Below are 26,979 nucleotides of genomic sequence, written 5' to 3' on the forward strand. Positions count from 1 at the left end.
AACCCAATACCTCTCAGGTGGTGTTGTCAGTGTTTACCCCCTGGAGGGACGCCTCCATTTATGAATGCCTCAAAATGGCTCTGAATGTCCCACTAACGAGGGTGATCTAGATAATCTACTCAGTTAGCCAAAGCATTGTCCTGGCTGGGCTTCTTGTTAGACTTTTGGCACAAGTTGGTCCTTGGAATGTGCAAAGGTGTTTCAGATGCAAATTGTGGCAGCTATCTTGGCTGCCAGATTTTCTAAAAGTTAACTGTAGGATTTTCTCCATTAAGAGTCCAATATAAGTTTCCAACTGATGAATTAATATTTCTCATTTAGCATATAGCGTTTTCTTGACAATATCCGAACCAATATTTATCCCCCAACCAACACCTAAAATGGCCCAGATTTTGCAAGGATGGGAGTTGACAGCAAACATTCACTGTCATTACCCCTCTGAAACTGACTGCAACTTCAGGATGTCAGACGCCTGTAGATTAGTGTAGAAATCCTGAAGTTGCTGTGTGTCATTCAGGATTCTGACACAGGCTGCACTGTGGACGCCCCCGCCCCCCACCCCCCAGTCAGTAATCATGAAATCAGCGAGAACTTCAACTTTCACATTCCCACATCGCTGTTAGAAACCCCATAAAAAGTTACACCTTCAATTAGGTTGAACTGGACTTCTAATGGCAATGTGATTAATACAATTTGATGAACAACAGAACAAGCCCTGAAAATTTAATGTTATGGTTGCGGAGTGCTGTTAAATGATTAATTAGCAGATTTTGTAAACTATTCTTTTTTTTTTAAGTTCTTTTCTGAATATTTTAGATTTTACCTTCACCCTGTGCCGGTCTTTAATCTGCTCGATGTAAACATTCTTAAAAGTGATTCTATTTTGCTACTCTTTGTTTCTTGTTTTGGAGGTGGGGGCCTAGGGTGGATGTGTTGGGGGTGTCTGTGAAAATCCTTCAATGCAATTAGCTGATTGGATAGCTGGGGAATGCCCAGTAAAGAACACTGTTGCAGTACCACTGCACAGTGATAGAGGTGAAATTTGCACTTGAGATCACTGGATCACTCAGTGAGAATTATTTTGAGGTCAGTGAGCGCCCTTGCTTCTCTGCTGACCGTAAAGCCCAGGCCACATTATCTCATCAAGTACATACCTTCTTAAGCTATTTCTTATTATTTACTTTTCTCAGTTGAGTCATGTTACCAGATTTGATTAAGGAAAGGCCAACCATAGCCTAGACGGTTCCATCCCTGTGATATGCCAGTGGTGGTGGGTGGGAGAGGTCACAGTGGTAGGGATCTGGGTGGAGCATAGTTGGGACGGATTCAGTAATTGCAGAGATGGGGAAACTAGCAGGTCAACAGAGGAGATTGCAGGGGAAAGATGACAGGTCATGGGAGATTGGGAGATGGGGCTGCGGTTGCTGATTGTGGTTGCCCCAGGGGAAATGGGGGAGTAGGTGGTCTCAGGGGTATTGGTTTGGGGGGCAGATCATGGGGATGGATTTACAGGGTTAGCTTATTTGGCCTGTGGGAAACACTTCTGCTCCTTCTGGCCGACAAGCAGTGTGTAAAGCCACTTCCCTTACAGATCCAGCCCTTTTCGCCTCTTTTTATCTGTCAGGTTTCCTGAGGCCAGATCAACCCATCAAGTAGTAGTTGAAAATAGAAACCTTGGTAAAATAGAGGCACATAATCTCCATAAACGTTTCAATGCCTGTCCCGCCTCCAGAGAACTGAATGGTGAACTGCTCCCATCATGCTTCTGTTAAAACCAGAAATGGGAGGGTTCGAGGCGGGTTGGGTTTGTGTTTGAAATTTTTAACATTTTTACTTCCTACCTGAGCTAACCACACCTTTTTTTGTGGGGGGAGGGGGGGTTTTAAATTACCCACTATGATTCTATTTATCCAATTACCTTTTGAAAAATATTTTTGAATTTGCTTCCACCGCCCCTTTAGACAGTGCATTCCAAATCACAACAGCTCGCTGTGTAAAAAAATATTTTCCTCAGGTCACCTCTGATTGTAATGGATGTAAATGCATTGGAGGTGGTTCAGAGGAGGTTTACTAGATTGATACCTGGAAGGAACGGGTTGTCTTATGAGGAAAGGTTGGACAGACTGGGCTTGTTTTCATTGGAGTTTAGAAGAGTGAGGGGAGACTTGATTGAGTTTATAAGATCCTGAACAGTCTTGGTAAGGTGGATGTGTAGAGGATATTTCCTCTTGTGGGTTAGTGCAGAACTAGGGGGCACTGTTTTAAAATTAGGGGTCCCCCTTTTAGAACAGAGATGAGGAGTTTTTTTTCTCTCAAGGGTTGTGCGACTTTGGAACTCTCTGCCTCTGAAGGTGGTGAAGGTGGGGTCATTGAATATTTTTAAGGTGGAGGTGGATAGATTCTTGTTAGGCAAGGGATCAAAGAATATCGGGGTAGATGGGAGTGTGGAATTCAAGACACAAACAGATCAGGCATGAACTTATTGAATGGCGGAGCAGGTTTGAGGGGCCGAATGGCCTACTTCTACTCCTAATTTGTATGTTCGTATGATTCTTTTATCAATTACAAGGAAAAAATATGATTTGAAAGGGTTCTGATCAGAGAACGTATTCCTGTTGCTTTTAGTCTGTGAGCAAAACTATAGTAATTCTCTTCCGCATTGTTGGGTAGCCAATAAGAAGACACCATTAATTGCTCGAAATCAGCCACAAACTGTAATTAGGAAGCTGAAATTGCACTGAGAAATCTACTCACCAAATTGCGAAAAGCTAGTCTGACAGGTGTTTTCATTTGTTCATGGAATGTGGGTGTCACTGGCTAGGCCAGCATTTATTGCCCATCCCTAATTGCCCTTGAGAAGGTGGTGGTGAGGTGCCTTCTTGAACCACCGCGGTCCTTGCCAACAGTGCTGTTAGGAAGGGAGTTCCAGGATTTTGATCTAGTGACAGCGAAGGAACACTGAGTGACTTGCTAGGCCATTTCAAAGGGCAGTTAAGAGTCAACCACATTGCTCTGGGTCTGGAGTCACACGTAGGCCAGACCAGGCAAGGACAGCAGATTCCCTTTTCGAAAGGACATTAGTGAACCAGATGGATTTTTACAACAATCGATAATGGTTTCATGGTCACCATTAGACTAGTTTTTAATTCCAGATTTATTAGTTGAATTTAAATTTCACCATTTGCCATGGTGGCATTCAAACCCATGTCCCCAGAGCATTAGTCCAGGCATCTGAATTACTAGTCCAGCAACATTATCACTATGCCACCACCTCCCACCTTTGCAGGATCGGCGATAGAAAATGAATAATATTTAAGGTTGTGATGCTCTTCCCCAACAATGTCTGCATGGAAAGAGGCACTTAAAGCAGACAACACAAATCAACCACCACAATCTTGGATGTGATTGACTCATTTACAAATTCCTTGTAATCCAAGGACAGGTCAGACCAGGGCCACAAGAATCCATGAAGCTAACCAGTATACTTAGATTGTCCCTACAGAATCACTTAGGAGGAGTGGTAGGTTCTGTACAGATTTCTGTCACATTTTTGAAGTAAAGCACAAGAACTTAGGGTCAGCACCTTAAAGAAAGACACCGAAGTAGAAATTCAACTCACTGCTGTCCATTTTGCTCCTGAGAAAAGGGACATTGAGCAGTTGAACAATCAAGGAGGACGGAGCATCTTGTCTGCCCTTTTAATGCCAATGGCTTTGTTACGGCCAGATGAGGCGGCGGTCCCAGACTCCCCTCTTGCCCCTTCCTCTTATTTGACTGCAACAGGGTTTATTCCTTTTAAACAGTGGTTGTGCTTACCGCCTCCATGAGTGTCCAATCCGGACGCCAGCCCCCCCAATTTCTGTTATGACCAGGTGAGGAAGGAGTCTAGGGACCCCTCTCAGCCTTTTCCTGGTTTAGTCATAACAGGGTTTATCTTTATACAGTGTTTTTTTTAGCTTCCCCTCAGTGAGTCCTTGCTCACAGCTCTCTAATTGTAATTGTAAAGAAATCAAGCAGACAGTTTTCTCAGATTTAAATAAGAAAGTTGTAAGTTTATTAACCTTTAAAACTCTAACTCAATTAAAACAACAAAGAATATGCGATGCGACCATGCTAGCATGCATATGCGATAAACACACACACAAATAGATATAGAGGAGGAGAAAGAATTAAAGGGGGAGGGTTTGAAGTAGCAGATGGAATTCAGTTACTGGTTTTGGGTTGGATGTAAAGTCTTTGATTGAAGTTAAGTCTTGCAGTTCTTGTTGGGGGCCCAGTGCACACTTTCAAACTTGTTTCGTTGGTGCCAAAAGGTTGCAGGGGTCTTCTGTCTCGAGGCTTGAGTTACTTCCATGTGTCCCTGGAACTTTGCGTGAGAGAGAGACAGAGAGAGTGGGACCTTCCTCCTTGGTTCTCAACTTGCAGTCTGTTCTTTTCTGTGTCAGGCACAATTCAAAAAGCCCCAGGTTGGCCAGCAGGTTCGTCATGTGACTATCTCCTTGCTTGAAACAGCCTCGCCTGCTAGATTTGTGGATTCCTCCAAGCTTACCAGACACACTTAGTTGGGCGGGGGTGGGGGAGGGGTGTTGTTGGTGGTGGTGGTGCAATGCTGGCTCTTACACATTCAATGACTCTCAATCAATTTTGATCATTACTATTGACAAAACCTATCGGGCTAATTGAATCTGGGAATATTTCCATTGTCTCTCTGAGCAACTGTCTCTCCGAATGCAAATGTGCAGCCATATTTTCAGCCACTCAGTCCTATGGACTTTTCCATCAGCTTATGTTCAAAGTCGAGTAACTGCCCAAATAGTGTTCCAAATGGCAAAATTAGTATGTTGCCAATTGGCAGGTGTGGTTTCCATCAAAACAAGAAAGCGGTAAGTTTATTATAACTTTAACCTAATTTAAAAACCTCAAAATGCACTACACATTCACACACGCACATTCACATGAGAATCACACACTCACAAATCGATTAAAGGAGGGAAAATAAGTTTGGTGGTTGGATTAAAGTCCAGAATAAAAGGAACTTTAAGTGCAATCTGTAAAGTGGATGATGCAGTAGTCCTTGGCTGAAGCTGTATTCTTGAATTTCTTGGTCAAAGTGTGTTTTGTTTGGCTTGCTTTGCTCAGGGTTTTCCTGAAGGCAGAATCTGCAGATGGTTATCTTCCCCTGGTTGCTGGCTATAGCGGTCTGTAGGCTTGGAGAATCCCCTAGTTGCTGATGGTTTTCAAACTTGATGTTTTCTGGGGAGAGAGAAAGAGAGAGAGAAAGGGAAGTACACAGCTTTCTGCTGCTGCAGTCTCAGTTGCTGCTTGTCTTCTGTCTGTGTAACAATACTTCTAGTTTCTTCAGAGATGGACCGATGGTCACATGGTTCTCTCAATCCCCTTTGTTTTTAATGAAGTTTTCTGGAAACTTCTAATTAAATTCAAGGTTCTACATGTCCTAGGATGCCGATTCACACTTGGTGGACTGTTGTGCTAATGAAGCATTTTAGGTAATTCAATCACTTAGGTAATTGTCCTGGCTAGGCTTCTTGTTAGACTTTCTGTCCAGTTCAATCTCCTGGTATTTCAGATATAAATTGTAGTGGCCATCTTGGCTGTTAGTTTTTTAAAAGTTAATATAGGATTTTTTTCCCCATTAAAAATCTAATGTAAGTTTCCAACCGATGAAATTAATATTTCTCATTTGGCATATAGGGTTTTCTTGACAGCCTATTTGATGCAATAGTCAGGTGGGCATGGAAGTCATTGAGCAACCATCCCACCTGAAATGGGTCTAAGGCTTCTTAGAAATGCAATTTGGGTTCCTACGGTGGATGCATGATCCTGATTGTAATATTCAGGTGCAAATGAGCACCATGCACATGTTCTGCCTAATCGCACCGAGCGCTAAGCAGCCTAACTGTAGATGCTTGAAGGGATTGCTCAAAAAAATAGTGATGTAACCTTTTTATTTTTATGGGCTCGAGGGAAGCAGGGGTGCACCACCTGTGCCCACAAAAATCTCTGGTCTGCTCTTGGCACTTTCAAGGTCCGGGGCTGCTTCCGGCCATCGTCCTCACCTCCCCCCACAAACCCCACCCCCAGAGCCAACCCACAAGCCAGTTCAGAGTGGAAGCTGGCTGATTTCTCACCCTCACACAATCAGCAAGCTGCAAGGGAACACCCATCTGGCACCCAAACAGAAAGAGTATTGCACCACATGTTAAATATGTATTGAATATGTAATCATTTTTCTATTAACAAAATGTATACCTTATGACTATGAAGTGATGGGAGATATTGTTGTAACCTCACATGTACCTTGATTCATTGTAACACCTGTATCTTTGGATATGTAACTTTCATGATCAACCTTTCATATTAATCAAACAAATGTCCCAAATACAATTAACAAAATATGTAATTGCTAACATAGTAGTAAGTGCAGCCATGCTAACAAGATACCCAAAACTCAGCCAAGAGATAAGGAACTGTCTCTTCTCATCATAGGGTCCTTAGTATGAGAACAGAGCAGGAATGTAACATAGCAGCTCAAATTTACTGATTAAACTTTGAAAGAAGCATAGCAAGCTAAAGTGGGAAACAGTCCCTTCCATTGGCACAGGCCAATGATTGGTTAACCAAATGGGTTTGGCATCCTGAAGACCATTGAAAGTTTGGAGATAAGGGGTGGGCTGACTCTTCTTCCTTTGCGTCGAAGACACTCAACACCTCATTGACCACCCCATTCATTGGAAAGGACCCAAAAAGCCAAACATCTCTGTCAATTTCACCCTTTATACCCACCCTCCGGAGAGGCATAAAAGAAAGAACAATTGCAGAGGCAAGTTCTACAGCCATCAGGACAGGAGCAAGGTCTGACCCCATAAAGGGAACAGTCAGCAATGGCCACATGAATAGAGGATCCGAGATCTGAATAGCAGATACCCCAGGTCAGGTGAGAACCAAGGGCTGCTGAAGAGTTGGGGACTATAGAATTATGGCAATGTTATTGGACTAGTGATCCAGAAGCCTGGACTAATGCTCCATGGGCATGAAATTAAATCCCACCATGGCAGCTGTGGGAATTTAAATTCAAATAGTTAATAAATATGGAATATAAAGCCAGTCTCAGTAATGATGATCATAAAACTACTGAATTGTCATAAAAACCAATCTGGTTCTTTAATATCCTTCATGAGAGGAGAACTCCTGTCCATACCCAATGTTAGGGAGGGATTATGTTACAGACAAACCAAACACTGTGAGATGGTGGAATCCACAGTACCTTCATGTTAGGCCACTATGCTACCTCAGTGAGCTTTTGCAAAGTTGCATCAGCTGAATCGTGGCCGCCCACCAGGTGAGTGCAGAAAAGGAATATCAGCTCCTCCCCTGCTGCTGGCAGAATGTACGCAATCGGAAACTCTGTTAACCTTTAGAATATTAATAGTTGGGAGCTAGGATTAGGGGTAAGGACCAGCATGGTACTCCAGGGGCATGACGTGGGCTGTGGTAGGGGTGGGTCATGAGATCACCGTGGCATATGGTGAATACAGTTGTTGCGATGTTATCAGATCAATAGGGTAAGGGGGTACAATTGGCAGTAGGAGGTTGGTACTCGTCCAGAGACTCACAGGGTCACCCGATAGGGCTGCCTCCTTGGCTGCCTGATCGGCTTTGGCATTTTCTGCATTATGGACAACTGCCTTGCTATGGGCTGGAACTTTACTAATGAAACAATGCTGACTACACTTCTGTAGGGACATCCAAAGTACCTGAAAAATGGCCCATAGATGAGGGGTTTGCCATCCATGGTGCAGTATCCATTCGTATGATACACAGAACAGGACAATATGGTCTTGATGGCACCGGCATTGTCAGACCAAATGTTTACAGCCTGATTGGAGGTTTCCTTGACATTCAATGGCATTAACATCACTGGAACCCCCACCATCAACATCCTGATGGTCACTATTGACCAGAAACTTAACTGGACCAGCCAAATAAATACTGTGGCTACAAGAGCAGGTCAGAGGCTGGGAATCCTGCAGTGAGTAACTCACCTCCTATCGCCCCAATGCCTGTCCACTATCTACAAGGCACAAGGTAGGAGTGTGATGGAATACTCTCCACTTGCCTGGATGGATGCAGCTCCAACAACACTCAAGAAGCTCAACACCATCCAGGGCAAAGCAGCCGGCTTGATCCACCACATTCAACATTCACTGCCTTCGCCACCGACGCACAGTGGTAGCAGTGACTGTCGTCTACATGATGCACTGCAGCAACTCACCAAGGCTCCTTCAACAGCACCTTCCAAACCTGCAATCTCTATCTCCTAGAACCACAAGGCAGGCAGATGCATGAGAATACCACTACCTGCAAGTTCCCCTCAAGTCACACACCATCCTGACTTGGAACTCTATCAACACTCCTTCAATCTCACTGGGTCAAAGTCCTGGAACTCCCTCCTTAACAGTGCTATGGGTGTACCTGCATGACAAAGGATGCAGCAGTTCAAAAAAATGGCTCACCCCCACCGCCTCAAAATTAAAAGGAGATACCCCAGCTGAGGGTAGATGTTACGACTAGGTGAGAAAGGTGTCTAGAGGTCTTTTACTGTCTTCACCTGGTCTTATTGTAACAGGATTTTATTTTAAACACACTGTGTTTGAGTTCCCCCTTTGATGAATCCTTGTGCACCACTTTCCAACTATAAGGGAAATAAATGAGCATAAACAGGCATTCTTAGGTTTAAAGAAGGAAAGTGAACTTTATTAAACTTTAAAGTTAAGCTCTAATACGGTTAACACCTACAGATATATGACGTACCCACACTAGCATGCACACATGATGCACATATGCAAATAGGGACAGAAAAGAGCATGAGAAAAACAAAATGGAGAGGTTTGGGGCAGTCTCTAAAGGGGGCTTCTTGTTTCCAGCTCACCATAGAGTCCTTGATTGTAGGCAGCTCTTACTTTTCGTTGGGGCCCAGTATTCTTCTTAAACCTTATTCACTGTAGGAGACTTTTCTCTCCTGGGGTTCATATGTCTTCAATGGTGTCCGAATCAGGTGAGAGTGAGATGAGAGTAGACGGGAGAGAAGTGTTCTCAGTCCAGGAAAAAATAGCCTCTGAGTTCAAAATCCCTTTTGGAAGTTCAAATTCAAAGAAACTCCAACAGCCAACCAGTCATGTGACCAAATTGGTTCAACCACATCTGCCATCTTAGCAATTAACCTGGAATGCTAGCCTTTCTATTGTCACCATCTGGTAATCAAAAGACAATTATGGATTAAATTGGAGCAGGGAATAGCTCCTTTGTCCTTTGAAGTACTGTCTGTTGATATGCTAATGTCTCTCTCCAGCCAAAGTCTCCAATTGTATTTTAAAGCAAGTTCTTTCTTCGCCAACAATAGTTTAAAATCAAAGTTCATGTGGCAAAATTAATTTTCTTCACTCTTGGCAAGTGGAGGCTTGCTGATCGAAGGAACTAAGGGCCACCAAAATGCAGATACCCAAAGCAGGGTGAGTACTTCCTTCAAGACTCCTAACAAGTTGCAGTTTTGGAGGCAAAACATCTCAGGCCCAGGACTTCAGTGCAGGAGTTCCTCAGGGTAGTGTCCTTGGCCCAACCATCTTCAGCTGCTTCATCAATGACCTTCCCTCCATCATAAGGTGGGTATGTTCACTAATTTGGAGGAAAGTATAGGTGGTCTGATTAGCAAGTTTGCAAACGACACTAAGATTGGTGGAGTAGCAGATAGTGAAGGGGACTGTCAGAGAATACAGCAGAATATAGATAGATTGGAGAGTTGGGCAGAGAAATGGCAGATGGAGTTCAATCAGGCCAAATGCAAGGTGATGCATTTTGGAAGATCCAATTCAAGAGTAAATGGAAAGTCCTGGGGAAAATTGATGTACAGAGAGATTTGGGTGTTCAGGTCCATTGTTCCCTGAAGGTGGCAACGCAGGTCAATAGAGTGGTCAAGAAGGCATACGGCATGCTTTCTTTCATGAGACGGGGTATTGAGTACAAGAGTTGGCAGGTCATGTTACAGTTGTATAAGACTTTGGTTCGGCCACATTTGGAATACTGCGCGCAGTTCTGGTTACCAAAAAGATGTAGATGCTTTGGAGAGGGTGCAGAGGAGGTTCACCAGGATGTTGCCTGGTATGGAGGGCGCTAGCTATGAAGAGAGGTTGAGTAGATTAGGATTATTTTCATTAGAAAGACAGAGGTTGAGGGGGAACCTGATTGAGGTGTACAAAATCATGAGAGGTATAGACAGGGTGGATATCAAGAAGCTTTTTCCCAGAGTGGGGGATTCAATTACTAGGGGGTCATGAGTTCAAAGTGAGAGGGGAAAAGTTTAGGGGGGTTATGCATGGAAAGTTCTTTACGCAGAGGGTGGTGGGTGCCTGGATCGAGTTGCCAGCGGAGGTGGTAGACGCGGGCACGATAGCGTCTTTTAAGATGTATCTAGACAGATACATGAATGGGCAGGAAGCAAAGAGATACAGACCCTTAGAAAATAGGCGACATGTTTAGATAGAGGATCTGGATCGGCACAGGCTTGGAGGGCTGAAGGGCCTGTTCCTGTGCTGTAATTTTCTTTCTTCTTTGTTCTTTGATGATTGCACAATGTTCAGTACCATTCGTGACTCCTCAGATACTGAAGCCGTCCATGTTTACATGCATCAAGACCTGGACAACATTCAGGCTTGGGTTGACAGGTGGCAAGTACCATTCACACCACACAAGTGAGAGGCAATGACCATCTCCAAAAAAAGAGAATCTAAACATCTCCCTTTGACATTCAACGGCATTACTATCACTGAATACCCCACAATCAACATCCTGGGGGGTCATCATTGACCAGAAAATGAACTGGAAAAGCCATATAAGTTTTGTGACTACAAGAACAGGTCATAGGCTGGGAATTCTGCAGTGAGTAACTCACCTCCTGACTCCCCAAAGCCTGATACCATCTACAAGGCACAAGTCAGGAGTGTGATGGAATACTCTCTAATGCTTGGATGAGAGCAGCTCCAACAACACTCAAGAAGCTCGACACCATCCAGGACAAAACAGCCCATTTAATAGGCACCCCATCTACCCCTTAAACATTCATTCCCTCACACCACCAACACACAGTGGCAGCAGTGTGTATCATATGCAAGATACACTGCAGAAACTCGCAAAGCCTCCTTCAAAAGCACCTTCCAAACCCACAGCTTCTACCACCTGGAAGGACAAGGGCAGCAGATACATGAGAACACCACCACCTGCAAGTTCCCCTCCAAGCCACACACCATCCTGACTTGGGACTATATCGCTGTTCCTCCACTGTCACTGGGTCAAAATCCTGGAACTCCCTTTCTAACAGTATTATGGGTGTACCTGCACAAGAAGGACTGCAGCAGTTCAAGAAAGTGGCTCAGCACCACCTTTTCATGGGCAATAAAGGATGGACAACAAATGTTGGCCTTGCCAGGGATGCTCACAAGCCATGAAAGAATAATAAAAGTAAAACAAGTGGGCACGAACTCTCCCAGGACAATGCAGGTGATATAATTCTCATACCGTACTGTAAGCTACTGTATAAACTTAAATGAATTATTGATGTCAATGGCCAAGAAATTCGACTTCTACCCAAAATGAGCACAATGTCAGCAGAATGTACACTTCTGCCCTTTGGTTTGTGTTCGCATGAGTGCCAAACTACATTTAGGTTCAGATCACATTTAAATGCTGCCAGCGAGGTATTATAGTGTATTTTTGACACTTTCCCAATGATTCATGTGACTACAATATTAACTTATCCATAAGGTCAGCACTTATATGTGCCTTAGCAGTAGCTTACAGTCTTTGGCCTCCTTATCTCGAGAGACAATGGGTAAGCGCCTGGAGGTGGTCAGTGGTGTGTGGAGCAGCACCTGGAGTGGCTATAAAGGCCAATTCAAGAGCCTGTCACTCTTGCACCTGCTTCAGTGTGTCTTCCGTGGCCAAATCTAGGCCAGGAGAGCACTTGGTGCAATGCCCATTGTGTAAGGAACATCCTTTCATCAAAATCCATGGGTCAAACTGAAATTATTACTCAGGAATCCCCACTTCAAATGATGTCAGAAATAATGCACCATATGGATGATGTGCAAACCTATCAATTCTGTTATTTCCTCCTTAACCAGCAATTGTGGCAGTATTAATTAGTTTTCTGCTTGCAATTAGCATAGACAATCTGTATCCTGTTGCCAGCCATATGGAACACAACAGTCAGTCACACTTCTGATTTTGTTGTCGCTTCTATCCAAATTGTTTTTCTGGACTATTATGGATAAAACATTTGTTTTTCCCCTCTCAAGGCATGCCAGAAAAATAACTAAGGAAATTAGTGCTGCCATAAATTACTGGTTAAAGAGGAACTAACAATATTGCTCTTCTTGTGTATCATACGTTTGATGAATTCCTTCGAGCACCAACTGAATCAGTGGGATTCTGAGGAATGTAACAGGGACGTAATACAACATGGCAACAAAGGCCTACCATCTGGTAAATCCCACTTTATCATGAAATTGGACATCTCCAGCCAATGTTAGTTTTAAGGTGCAGTAAATCATGGGTTGAGAGGGAATTTTATCCTTTAGGTGCTCATTGTTTAGGCTCAAAGGAGAATCAGCCATAAAAAAAAATCTAGACAAGCCTTGTATGAGAAGGAATTGAAAATGTACCACCCTCCCATGCATCATAAATTACCTACTATTTTATTGGTGATAATGTATCGAGGTGAAGCTGGCTAAAGTAAAATACTTCATGAAGGGCACAAACAGTGGCCCAAGAACTAGAACGCAAACAGAGCAGAAAGCTGCCCAGCCCCTAACACATTCCAGGCTGCATGTGACAAAGAGAACAATGACAACTTGTATTTATATAGCACCTTTAACATGTTAAAATGTCCCAAGGTGCTTCACTGGCATTATAAAAGAAAATATGTCACTGAGCCACATTAGGGGATATTAGTCTGGATGGTCAAAGAGGAGTGGCTTAAAGGAGGAAATTGAGGTAGAGAGGTACAATTGTTTAGGGAGGGAATTCCAGAGCCTATGGTCCAGACAGCTGAAGGTATAGCCACCAATGGGGGAGCAATTAAAATTGGGGATGCTCAAGAGTTTGGAATTAGAGCAGCACAGATATTTTGGAAGGTTGTAGGGTTGAAGGGACAAGGCCATGGAGAGATTTGAAGACAGAATGAGTATTTTAAAATTGAGGTATTGATTAACTGGGAGCCAGTGTAGTCAGCGAGTACAGGGGTGATGAATGAACGGCATTTTGTGAGAGTTAGAACTAGGCAACAGGGTTTTGGATGACCTCAAGTTTATGGAGGCTAGAATTTGGGAGGACAGCCAGGAGTGCATTCAAATATTCAAGTCTGGAGGGAACAAAGACATGGATCAGGGTTTCAGCAGCAAAAGAGTTGAGGCAGGGGCGGAGACAGGCAATGTTACAAAGGTAGAAATAGGCAGTCTTGGTGACAGTGCGGATATGTGCTTCAAAGCTCATATAAGGGTCAAATATGAAGAGGTTGTGAAAAGTCTAGCTCCGCCTCAGACAATTGCAAGGGAGAGGGATGGAGTTGGTGGTGAGGGAGTGGTGTTTGTGGTAGGAACCATAGACAATGGTTTCAGTCTTGCCAGTATTTAATTGGAGGAATGTTCTGCTCATCAGTACGGGATGTGGGAAAGCAGTCTGACAATTTAGAGATAGTGGAGGGGTCGAGAGAAGTCATGGTGAGGTAGAGCTGGTAAACATGATGTAACGTATCTTGTGTCATACATACTTGCTTAATTCACATATTTGAGATATTCTATATTCAGGCAAACCATGATGAACATGCATAAAGTATAATTATGTTACATACATAAAAACAAGACCAAACTTATCGAACACCATAGATACTCTTACTATATTCATTCATTTACAACACTATACAGCCGATGCTTATACAAATGATAAATTATTCGTATGGAAGTAATTGTTGCATTGAGGCTGATCCACTTAGTTGATTATATGATTCCTTGCTCACAATGCAAAACTCTTCAGATACTGAAGCAGTCTGTGTAGAAATGCAGCAAGACCTGGACAATATTCAGGCTTGGGCTGATATGTGGCAAGTAACATTCGTGCCACACAAGTGCCAGGCAATGACCATCTCCAACAAGAGAGAATCTAACCATCTCCCCTTGACATTCAACGGCAATACCATCGCTGAATCCCCCACTATCAACATCCTAGGGGCTACCATTGACCGAAAACTGAACTGGAGTAGCCATATAAATACCATGGCTACAAGAACAGGTCAGAGGCTAGGAATCCTGAGGCGAGTAACTCACCTCCTGACTCCCCAAAGCCTGTCCACCATCTACAAGGCACAAGTCAGGAGTGTGATGGAATACTCTCCACTTGCCTGGATGGGTGCAGCTCCAACAACACTCAAGAAGCTCGACACCATCCAGGACAAAGCAGCCCGCTTGATTGGCACCCAATCTACAAACATTCACTCCCTCCACCACCAACACACAGTGGCAGCAGTGTGTACCATCTACAAGATGCACTGCAGCAATGCACCAAGGCTCCTTAGACAGCACCTTCCAAACCCGCGACCTCTACCAACTAGAAGGACAAGGGCAGCAAATACATGGGAATACCACCATCTGCAGGTTCCCCTCCAAGTCACACACGATCCTGACTTGGAACTATATCGCCGTTCCTTCACTGTCGCTGGGTCAAAATCCTGGAACTCCCTTCCGAACAGCACTGTGGGTGTACCTACCCCACATGGACTGCAGTAGTTCAAGAAGGCAGCTCACCACCACCTTCTCAAGGGCAATTAGGGATGGGCAATAAATGCTGGCCTGGCCAGCGACGCCCACATCCCGTGAATGAACGAATAAAAAAAAAAGCTTCAAAATATGTGCTTATATAGGAACAAAGTGTACAATACCAAACAGTATTAATTAACACTACTTCAGTTGGGCATGCCTTACTAAGAGGACATTTAACACTCACTGCCCAGAATGGAACAGGAGCTAAAACTGACCAGCTCCATTTGCCCCTCTGCTCCTACCCCACAGCAGATCTAACCATATTGATTTTGCCAGCTGCTGAGGTACCACCTGACTTAGGTGGGCGGTTCATTGGTATATGTTACTTGGGGTTTTATGTAATACATGCTATCCCAATGGCATTTTAATGGAAACTAGTGAGCAAGCAGTGCAGTTCCTAAAAGGCTTGTTTTAAATTGATCTTTTTTTTTCATTTATTCATGGGATGTGGGCGTCGCTGGCCAGGCCAGCATTTATTGCCCATCCCTAATTGCCCTTGAGAAGGTGGTGGCGTGCTGCCTTCTTGAACCGTTGCAGTCCATGTGAGGTAGGCACACCAACAGTGCTGTTAGGAAGGGAGTTCCAGGATTTTGACCCAGCGACAGTGAAGGAGCAGCGATATAGTTCTAAGTCAGGATGGTGTGTGACTTGGAGGGGAACTTGCAGGTGGTGGTGTTCCGATGCACTTGCTGCCCTTGTCCTTCTAGTTGGTAGAGGTCACGGATTTGGAAGATGCTGTCTAAGGAGCCTTGGTGCATTGCTGCAGTGCATCTTGTAGATGGTACACACTGCTGCCACTGTGCATTGGTGGTGGAGGGAGTGAATGTTTGTAGATTGGGTGCCAATCAAGCGGGCTGCTTTGTCCTGGATGGTGTCGAGCTTCTTGAATGTTGTTGGAGCTGTACCCATCCAGGCAAGTGAAGAGTATTCCATCACACTCCTGACTTGTGCCTTGTAGATTGTGGACTTTGGGGATTCAGGAGGTGAGTTACTCACCTCAGGATTCCAAGCCTCTGACCTGCTCTTGTAGCCATGGTATTTATATGGCTGGTCCAGTTCAGTTTCTGGTCAATGGTAGCCCCTAGGATGTTGATAGTGGGGGATTCAGCAATGGTAATGCCATTGAATGTCAAGGGGAGGTGGTTAAATTCTCTCTTGTTGGAGATGGTCATTGCCTGGCACTTGTGTGGCATGAATGTGACTTGTCACTTATCAGCCCAAGCCTGATTGGTCTTGCTGCATTTCTACATGGACCGCTTCAGTATATGAGGAGTCACGAATGGTGCTGAACATTGTGCAATCATCAGCAAACATCCCCACTTCTGACCTTATGATATGAAGGAAGGTCATTGATGAAGCAGCTGAAGATGGTTGGGCCTAGGACACTACCCTGAGGAACTCCTGCAATGATGTCCTGGAGCTCAGATGATTGACCTCCAATAACCACAACCATCAAGTATGTTTTCCCCTCTTGTTGGTTTCCTCACTACTTGCCTCATACCCAGTCTAGCAGATATGTCCTTTAGAACTCGGCCAGCTCGGTCAGTAGTGGTGCTACCGAGCCACTCTTGGTGATGGACATTGAAGTTCCCCACCCAGAGTACATTCTGTGCCCTCGCCACCCTCAGTGCTTCCTCCAAGTGTTCAGTATGGAGGAGTACTGACTCATCAGCTGAGGGAGGGCGGTAGGTGGTAATCAGCAGGAGGTTTCCTTATCCATGTTTGATCTGATGCCAGGAGACTTCATAGGGTCCGGAGTCAATGTTGCGGACTCCCAGGGCAACTCCCTCCCTACTGTATATCAGTGTGTCACCACCTCTGCTGGGTCTGTCCTGCCAGTGGGACAGGACATACCCGGGGATGGTGATGGCAGTGTCTGGGACACTGCATGTCAGGTATGATTCCGTGAGTATGACTATGTCAGGCTGTTGCTTGACTAGTCTGTGGGACAGCTCTCCCAACTTTGGCACAAGCCCCCAGATGTTAGTAAGGAGGACTTTGCAGGGTCGACAGGGTTGGGTTTGCCGTTGTCGTTTCTGGTGCCTGGGTTGATACCGGGTGGTCCGTCCAGTTTCATTCTTCTTTATTGACCTCGTAGCGGTTAGGTACAACTGAGTGGCTTGCTAGGCCATTTCAGAGGGCATGTAAGAGTCAACCACATTGCTGTGGGTCTGGAGTCACATGTAGGCCAGACCAGGTAAAGACAGCAGATTTCCTTCCCTAAAGGACATTAGTGAACCAGATGGGTTTTTACAACAATCATCAATGGCCATCATTTGACTAGCTTTTCAATTCCAGATTTATTAATTGAATTCAAATTCCACCTTCTGCTGTGGTGGGATTTGAACCCATGTCCCCAGAGCAATACCCTGGGTCTCTGGGTTACTCGTCCAGTGACAATACTACTATGCCACCGTCTGCCCTCTTGTGCGGCCAGGAGAAGGAGGAGTATTCTTTCAGGCCCCAAAATAAAAGAAAATAAAAGAAAAATACTGCAAATGCTGGAAATTTGAAATAATAACAAGAAATGCTGGAAATATGCAGCAGGTCTGGCAGCATCTGTTCAGGCAGAAGAAGAGTTTACATTTCAGGTCAGAGACCCTTCTTCAAAACTGACAAATATTAGAAATGTAAAATATTTTAAGCAAGTAAAGCGGGGGTGGGGCAAGAGATAACAAAGGTGAAGGTTTTGATAGGATAGGGTCACAGAGAATACCTGACCAGAAGGTCATGGAACAAAGGCGAACAGTATGTTAATGTTGTGCTGAAAGACAAAGCGTTAGTAAAGAGAGGGTGTGAATGACTGTAAAGCACAGAGCACTCCAATCACAAACATAAAAAAGCACATTAAAAAAAAAACAGTGGGAAAGCACAGTGGAAACAAACTAAACAAACTGAAAAACCTAAAATAAAACAACCAAATAAAAAAGGAAAAAGAAAAAAAGAAAAAATAACTAAGCATAAAAAGGAGGGACCCGTCATGCTGTGAAATGATTGAACTCAATGTACAGTCCGGCAGGCCTAATTGGTAAATGAGGTGCTGTTCCTCGAGCTTGCGTTGATGTTCGTTGGAACACTGCAGCAATCCAATGACAGAGATGTGAGCATGAGAGCAGGGGGGAGTGTTGAAATGGCCAGCAACCGGAATCTCGGGGTCTTACTTACGGACTGAGCAGAGGTATTCCGCAAAGTGATCACCCAGTCTGTGTTTGCTCTCCCCAATGTAGAGGAGGCCACATTGTGAGCAGCGGATAAAAGTCTTGGCCTCTGCTGTCGTGAGCTCCTCCCCATTCCCATCAAGAACGCTTTGCTTTAATAAAACCCAGAGATGTATAAAATGATAAGCTCCACCTCCACCACCCCCCGCCCCCCCCCCCCCATCCTCAACCCCCTGCTTTACTGGATGTCTTTTTCACATGCCAAATCTTTCAGGTTAAAATCATAAATGTCAAGAAAGGGTCAAGTGCTGAGTGGATAAATAACATGCTTCATTGTACATTTTTAAAAGTTGACCGCATAAATCTTATGTGGCACAACAGCCATCTCAAATTGACTTACCTTTGAAGAGGTGCATTGTAAAATATATCCTGATCTATCATTAAGGCAGAATTATCCAGAGAATAACACTGACAAGTTTTGCAATACCTCGTTTGTCAAGTCGGCTCTACGAACTGTCATTTGTCTTACGGTGTTTGAACAGTAATAATTGGGCAGGATCCTAAGAACTTCTATTCTGTGTAATCACCTCCTCTTCTATGAAAGTGAAAGCAACAACTTGCATTTCTATAGTATCTTTAACTTTTTAAAACATCCTAAGGCACTTTGCAGGAGCATTGTCAAACAATTTAATACCAAGCCACATATGGAGATATTAGGACAGATGACCAAAAACTTGGTCAAAAAGATAGGTTTTAAGGAGCATCTTAAAGGAAAAGAGCAAGGTGGAGAGGTTTGGGGATGGAATTCCAGAGCTTAGGGCCTAGGCGGTTGAATGCATGGCTGCCAACAGTGAAGCAATTAAATCGGGGATGGAGAGACAGGAAGGGGATGAGCCCACAAAGGGATTTCAAAACAAAGATGAGAATTTTAAAATTGAGACATTGCTGGACTGGATGCCAACATAGGTCTGTGAGAACAAGGGTGATGGGTGACCAGGACTTGATGCAATTCAGGGCACAGGCAGCAGATGTTTGGATGAGCTCCAGCTTATAGAGGATAGAATGTGGGAAGCTGGCATGAAGTGCACTGTAATAATCAGGTTTAGAGGTAACAAAGGCATGGATGAGAGTTTCAACAGTAGATGAGCTAAAGCAGGCGTGGAGTTGGGTGATACGACAGAACTGGAAGGTGGCTGTCTTGGTGATGGAGCAGATAAGTGGTCGGAAGCTCATCTCTGGATCAACTACAATACCAAGATTGTAAATGGTCTGGTTCAGCCTCAGACATTTGTCAGAGAGAGGGATGGAGTCACAAACACACCTCTTTTCAGTTTTTAGTGTTTGTTCTAGTGAGGTACATACATTTCAGCAGCTATATAATGTATTACACCCAGGTCCCTGGCATAAAATGTGCTCTTATTCTTGGAAAGTAGGGAGGAAATCTGCCACTCTAAGCTAAAGTAACTGCCACAATCACAGTAAAGTGCCTAAAACCTACAATTTATTTGCAGCAACATGTCAAAAGCACAGAAGAGCAAAGAATAATTATCGTCTTTACTGCTACAACAAGTCAATGACAGAGTGTCTGGATATTTTGTTGAATGTCACTAATTCTACGTTTACCTACTACCATTAGAAGACTTTAATTATCAAATGGAATAGTTTAATTTTTGCTTGAATGTGATATTCTGTTCACTAGCTAAAAGCTTTTCTGATTAAATCAATTGTCAGAATAACATCTGATTAATATGGCACTAACGGAAATATTCAATCCTTCAGAAAAAGGTGGTGTCTGGTTGATTTTCACACCAGAAAACATATACTTGATTCTTTTTGAGTCGAGCTTTAAAGTATGCCCTGAGATAGCAACAGCGTAGAAGGCAGTAATTGTTGCAATATGAATGCACTTTATCTCCATAGCTTAAGGATGAAATGTTGATTGCAAATTTAATTCTTTGTAATAGGTATTTAACATTGTTCTCTCAGTATTAATTATAAATAGATAATAGGAACCAGAATCTGGTTTAGACACAGCAAGATGTCACTCGCCATCAAAAGAGCCACCTGTCAGGTGGTGTCAGGTGTCTGAGGTACAGTGTCCAGAACCAACAACTTCAAAAGTTTTACTGCTTGGCTTCACCATACATCCTCACCTTCGTCTCAGTAGTGGTATTACTTGAAGGAAACCAGCAGCCTTTAAAAGTTGCTGGGGGAATCATTGGGCTCAGTAGCACCCATTTTGGGGGTGTTATGAGATCCCTTAGGATTCCAAATGGCTCACTTCTGACACAAAGGGCTGGATTTTGTCACGCCAGCAGGGCTCCTGATGCCGGGCCGAAAAGGCGAGAGAACCCTGTCTTGGCTTTTTGGAGACCCTTTTGCATGATTCTACGGTGCTCTGACACTTAAGTGCCCGACGCTGGGATCCCCGTCCTTTTAAAGTCAGGTTCCTGCCTTCAAGAGCTGCCGACCAATTAGAGGGCTGACAGCTCTATAGTATCAGCAGCACCACTGGGAGTGGTGGCCACTGCTGGTACTACAGGAGGCTTGGGAGCAGGCCCAGTGCTGGAATCTGGAGATAAGGCAAGTGAAGTGGGGTTTCTGGAGCCAGTCTGATAGGCCCTGATGATGGGGAGGGATGAATGCAGGGAAGGTGCAATGGTTGTTTGCTGGCAAGAGCTCTCCATGGGCCACAGATTGTCCACGAAGGAGTCCCCCCACCACTGCTGGCTTTATTCTAGTGGCAATGGGAAGAGATCCTTAAGTGCCTAAGTGTCACTTAAAGACCTCAATTTGCCTGTGGGTGGGAAAGCAACCTTCAGCCTTACTCACCCCTGACTTAATCACAATGCGACAGGAAGGTGATGGGCCATCTGCCCTCTGCCTCCTGCTGCAATTCTATGGCCCCCCCCGCTTCCTAGCCCATCTCTGAGGGGCCCATTAAATCCAGCCCAAAGTGTTCCAGATTCCATATTGGTAAAGGGGTTGGTGCGTATGCAATTAACATTCACTGGAAGTATGCTACGCAGGCAGATCATGACAGTGCTGCCATTTTGAGGTACCACACTACAGCCTACACCCTCTCTTAACCTCACTCATTATGCAGTATGAAGGACTCCCCCACCAATGCTATTTAAAGGAAACAACTACTTACAGGCTGGTTTCTTTTTTTCTATTTGTTGCGATAATTCTACAATGTTTTAGTGCTTTCCTTAGTGATGCCAAGTTTCCAAAGTCTATAGGGAGGAGTGTAGCAAGTGCTGAAGTTCTTTTGTTGACTTCAAGGGTCCTGCGCAAACCAGTTGCTCCCAAACATGGGTGTGCTAGTAGGCATTCCTCTTGGAATCGAACATGATTGTGAGAATGAGTAGAGGCCATGCAGAGCAGTATAAGCTGCTAGAAGAGGGAGAAGGAGGAGGATAAGGGAACTCAGCAGGAAGCCATATCCACCCAGAGTGTTCAGGGAGCAATTCACCTACGTTAAAGCCAGTGATGGCCAATGTCTGCACTAAAGAGGTCGTCACTAAAATCTGGAACTGCAGCAGCCACAACTGTAACCTCAGAGCAGGGAAAGCAGCACATTGCCAATGACTGTGAAGATAATTGTGAAGATTAACATAGGAACATAAGAGCAGGAGTAGGCCGTTCAGCCCTGACTTGCCTCCAACCCGGTCACATCGTCGTTAAATGGAGGTGCGACAAGGGGTAGGCAGCCAACCCGCTCCCAGGAGGTGGGTTGACAATTTTAATATATTAATGAGGCTGGCAGCATCTGATTTAATCTGCTTTACAGCTTTAACTGTGGCCAGCTGAGTTTCCCCGGCCTTGAGAAACCCGATAGCTGAAGGGAGGTAAGGACAGCTTTGGACAGAAGGCAAGTACCTTTACAGCATTGCTTATGGGCCAGGAGGAGCAGAAGTGTTCTCCCTGGCCTGCAAGCAACAAATCAATCAGACCTCCCCACCTCCTACAAGGAGCACAGGAATCGGACCTTGTCTCCCCCCCCCCACCAGGGTTAGTCAGACTCCATGTTATGATTGGACCCACTGGACACCCCGATCCATCCTCCCCCACAACCTTGGGGTCAGACACCTTAAACTCTCTGAACACCAACATTTAATAGTTTATCACCATTTAAAAAATATACTGTTTTTCTATTCTTCTATCCATATCCTGTTGCAGACTCTTTGTGTCCTCCTCATAGATTACTTTCCCACCTAGCTTTTTATTGTCGGCAAATTTAGATACATTGCTCCACTCAATCCCTTCATCTAAGTCATTAACATAGATTGTAAATAGCTGAGGCCCTAGCACTGATTCTTGCAGCACTCTATTAATGACAATGTACCGACTTGAACACCACCTGTTTATTCGTACTCTCTGCTTCCTGTCTTTAACCTCTATCCACTTCCTTAATAATAGATTCCAGTCTTTTCCCAACTACTGATTGCAGGCTAACTGGTCTGTAGTTCCCTTTTTCCTTTCCTTCATTTCTCCTTCATTTCTTGAACAGTAATATTGCATCCGTTACATAATAAAGAGGCAACCAATAATTATCATTTTTGAGTACTGTTACAACCTTAGTAGAGAACGTTAACTTTAAAACAAGAGATATGAATGCCACAGACCAATTAAAGAACTACACAAGATTTCACATGTTAAAACTTTTACTACAACTAAACTAAAAATCAACATTAAACAGTACTTAGCAGGTAACTAACATATGAAATTACAGAGAAAGGTATTTCCCATTAACTTGTTGTAACACCTTCAAAAATCCCACACCTCATTTATATGTTGCACGGTTATCTCATCAAAATGGTATCCTTGCAGTTAAATGTCCCAAACTTCTCCCAGTTGCAATGGGTTGATCTCCCAGTGTCCTTCTCAAAGCCAATGTCCTCTTTGCTCATTTCTTCCGAGCACATTCGAACTGAACTTTCATTGATAAGGCTATCTCTGGTGACTCCGTTGGTATTTTCTCCTCCACAAACCTTAACTTTTGAATCGGGTTCATGTCTTAGCAGCTTTTTTTCTGTGTTGGTAATATGTGTGCAGTTGTTTCTTTCTCTCTCTCTCTTTTTTGAGGCTGCACAGCTGCTGGTCATTGTCTTCCTTTCAGCCTGCCTGACTTAGGAAAAGTTGTTGAATTTATCCAGAACAAAGAGTCAATCATCATTTGCCTTCTACAATATTCAGAGTCTGTAAGCCTGACCATAACAAAACCACCTGAACCTTCCTTTATTTCCAGGTGTAAACAATTGCCACTTGAATTTGCATTTTTAGAGCCCCTGGCTCCCTATTTACGTTCTGAGAGTCTGGGAGATCGAAACCCATTGGCCTTTACAATGTTACAACCTTGTACCCCGCTTTCAAAAGGATCTTTGATCTGGTTTCCTTGTTTGCATGGTAACCAAGACCTCTGACTTGTCTCTGGGCAGACTTGGTGTGAGGTTACATATCTCCTCTGAATCCATTTTACGCTGCATTAAAGAGCACAGTTTTTAAAACATAACTATACTACTTAGTCTAGCATTCATAACAGTACATTAAAGATAACTATATAGGAGTAGGAGGAGAAGCCACTTGAAGTGATATAATGTCAAAAGGGCAGCAGGTTGAAGTGCAGTGATGATGTTGCAGTGCCATAGAGTGACTTTGTGAAGGAGGGGTGCTGCAGAAGGATGGGATGGCCCAATGTTTTGAAGGGAACGGACACTATGAAAGGAACAGAGCACTGCAGATGCAATCAGGTAATGTTATTGGTTTACTTTGACCAGTCTTAGTGCAATGCAGAATACAGATTAGAAGACTTCAAGCAGGGAGATGTGGATGAGGTGGGGATATAATTGCAAGATGACATATTCCAAGTATTTAATTAAAAAAGGTTTGTGATGAGACAGTCAGAAAAAAGGAAGGATAGAGAGTAGGGAAGTGGTTGATGTCAGTTGGATTGAAAGATGCAGGTCAATGACTAAGGATAGGGACAGATTGAAGATAGAATGAGGAGGGATAGTTCAGTGTCAGGAGCTAGGAGGGGATCATGGGAGCCTATAGTATTACACAGTATTACATAGAGCACAGAAACAGGCCATTCAGCCCAATAGGTCCATGCTGGTGTTTATGCTTCACATGAGCCCCCTCCCACCATTCCTCATCTAACCCCATCAACACATCCTTCTATTTGTTTTTCCCTCATGTGTTCACCTAGCTTCCCCTTAAACACATCTATGCTGTTTGTGTCAACTACTCCTTGTGGTAGCAAGTTCCATATTCTAACAATTCTCTGCGTAAAGAAGTTTCTCCTGAATTTTCTAGTGGATTTATGACCCTAGTTCCGGTCTCCCGGCCAAGTGGAATCATCTTCTCTATGCCTACCCCATCAAACCCTTTCATAATCTTAAAGACCTCTATCAGGTCACCCCTATTTTCTAGAGAAAAGAGCCCAAACTGTTTAATCTTTCCTGATCGATATGACCGCAGGGAATGAGGTGGATAAGAGAGGCTCAGATGGGAAGAGAGCAAGGGGAGGGTTTGAACAAGAGGGCATTGATTGGGAGGGTCAAAGGAGGCCAAGGCAATAGGGAAAATAGACTTGTTTTGAACAGGAATAAGTCCATGAGCAGCTCATCTTTCATGTCTTATAAAGGGTGCAGTATTAGGTGCTTGAAGGAAGGTGGTTCAGGCTGACATTTTATAGCAGAGAAGTGGAGTTTGGAATTTTTAATGCTTTTCAGGTCAAATGCAGAGGATTATACAGATTTAGCCATGGAAAGGAGGCCGTAGTTGATCTGAAAGTGACCAAACCATGTTTGGTAATTGACATATAGATTGGTTGGTCGGCAAGTGTGCTGAAGCTTATGACCTGCAGGTTCGATGCCATGAAGATTGTTATTGTACTCGGGAAATAGTGAGGATAGGATCCAGCTGGATCAGTGATATTCAAAGAAGGGATGAGACTGTTTGGGTAGAGTGAAAGAAATATTAGGCCACTCTCTTGAGGTAGGCTTGGAGTGTTTGCGCGCATATGTGCAGGGGTTTAGAGGTAATGTAATGTGATAGTAGAGGAGCTTGGGGCAGGTAAGGAGATATATGAGAAAGGGATGAGGAAGTGATCAGAGGGAGACCATCAGTGATAGTCTAAAGGCAATATATAATAAGATTGAGGGAGTGGCCTTGTGTATTTATTGAGGAGGCAACTAGGAATTTGATTAGTAGATATTACTGTTTGTCACTGCATCGTACATATTTTATGTTTAATAGTTGACATTATATGTGCAAAAATTATTTTATCAATAATAACCTCTGATATAAAAGCCCGAATGCAATACTGCAAAGGGAGAAACTTAAACTTCCAAGTGACAGTAGATTTGCTCATTCTAACAAAACAAGTACTGTTTGTAAGTTTTCCACCTTAATGCACTGTCAGAAAGCATTTTAAAATAGTCAGAATTCCTAATGGTATTCTGCATATAACTTTAGAACAGATTACTGTCATTTTGATACGAAATGACTAACAAACAAATTGTGCATCTGCTGAAATCTGCTGAAATCAAATGCCAATTTTCACAGTCAATTCACAGTCAATCAAAACCAGGTCAAGCTTACTTTTATCCTGCCAGTCAAAGAGATGCTTGCATTGGAGATACATGATGTCTATCAGCTAGACTTACAGATAAGTGTTTCACTGTTGCAGATTCAAGTTGAAATATTCATGGCTTCAACGCTTTTAACAGCAACTTAATTAAAAGTAAGTTCTGCTTTTGGGCTAGTATCTGAGGCCTTGATATTACTGCGTGTTGTACGGTTAGGTGTTAACATAAAGTTATAGCAGATTAGCTATTCTAAATATAACCAGTTCATGCTTAAAGAAATTTGATTAAGTATTAAAATATAAATAACTGAATCTAGGAAATGCAGAAGGGCCTGGCTAGTAGAAGATGCATGAAGCTGCTTACAATACAATATGTTTGAAGCCTTGAGCATTCAAGATAGAAAGGAATAAAAACAGAAAAGCAGGAAATAATCAGCAGGTCTGGTTGCATCTGTGGACAGAGAAACAGTTAATATTTCAAGTAGGTGATCCCCAAGATAGAGAGGTGCTGGGAAATTCCAGAGCTTAATATGGGATGCCCAAATCATTCCAAAGTCTGAAGAAAGTTTATATGAAATAAGCAGCTGTGAGAAGAAACAGACATTATATGAGAAGCTGCCGAAAAGGCAGAGAGTTTAGACACCTTGAACTTGATTTGTCAGTTCCGAAGAAGGGTCACTGACCCGAAACGTTAACTCTGCTTCTCTTTCCACAGATGCTGCCAGACCTGCTGAGTGAATCCAGCATTTCTTGTTTTTGTTTCAGATTTCCAGCATCCGCAGTATTTTGCTTTTATTGAAATTGAAGGGAACAGGCTAGAGGCCAGGAGAGACTCTCTGGGTTGTGTTCTCTAGCCACAGGGGAAGGTAGTCATAGAGAGAGAGAGACAGAGAGATACAGCACTGAAACAGGCCCTTCAGCCCACTGAGTCTATGCTAACCTTCAACCACCCATTATACTAATCCTGCATTAATCCCATATTCCCTACCATTCTCCAACCTACACTAAGGGCAATTTACAATGGCCAATTTACCTATCAACCTATGTCTTTGGCAGTGGGAGGAAACCGGAGCACCTGGTGGAAACCCACGCAGTCACAGAGAGAACTTGCAAACTCCACACAGGCAGTACCCAGAACCGAACCCAGGTCGCTGGAGCTGTGAGGCCACTGTGCTGCCCACATTCTAGGTAGGTAGGTAGGTAGAATAGTTTATAGAATCAGAAAATGCTGAAAATATTCAGCAGGTTAGGGAGCATCTATGGAGAGAGAAACAGAGTTTGCAATTTAGTGAGTTAGTGATGACCTTTCATCAGAACATTCAGGTCATCAATCAGAAATGTT

Source organism: Heterodontus francisci, chromosome 5, assembly GCF_036365525.1.
Source record: "Heterodontus francisci isolate sHetFra1 chromosome 5, sHetFra1.hap1, whole genome shotgun sequence".
NCBI lineage: Eukaryota > Metazoa > Chordata > Chondrichthyes > Heterodontiformes > Heterodontidae > Heterodontus > Heterodontus francisci.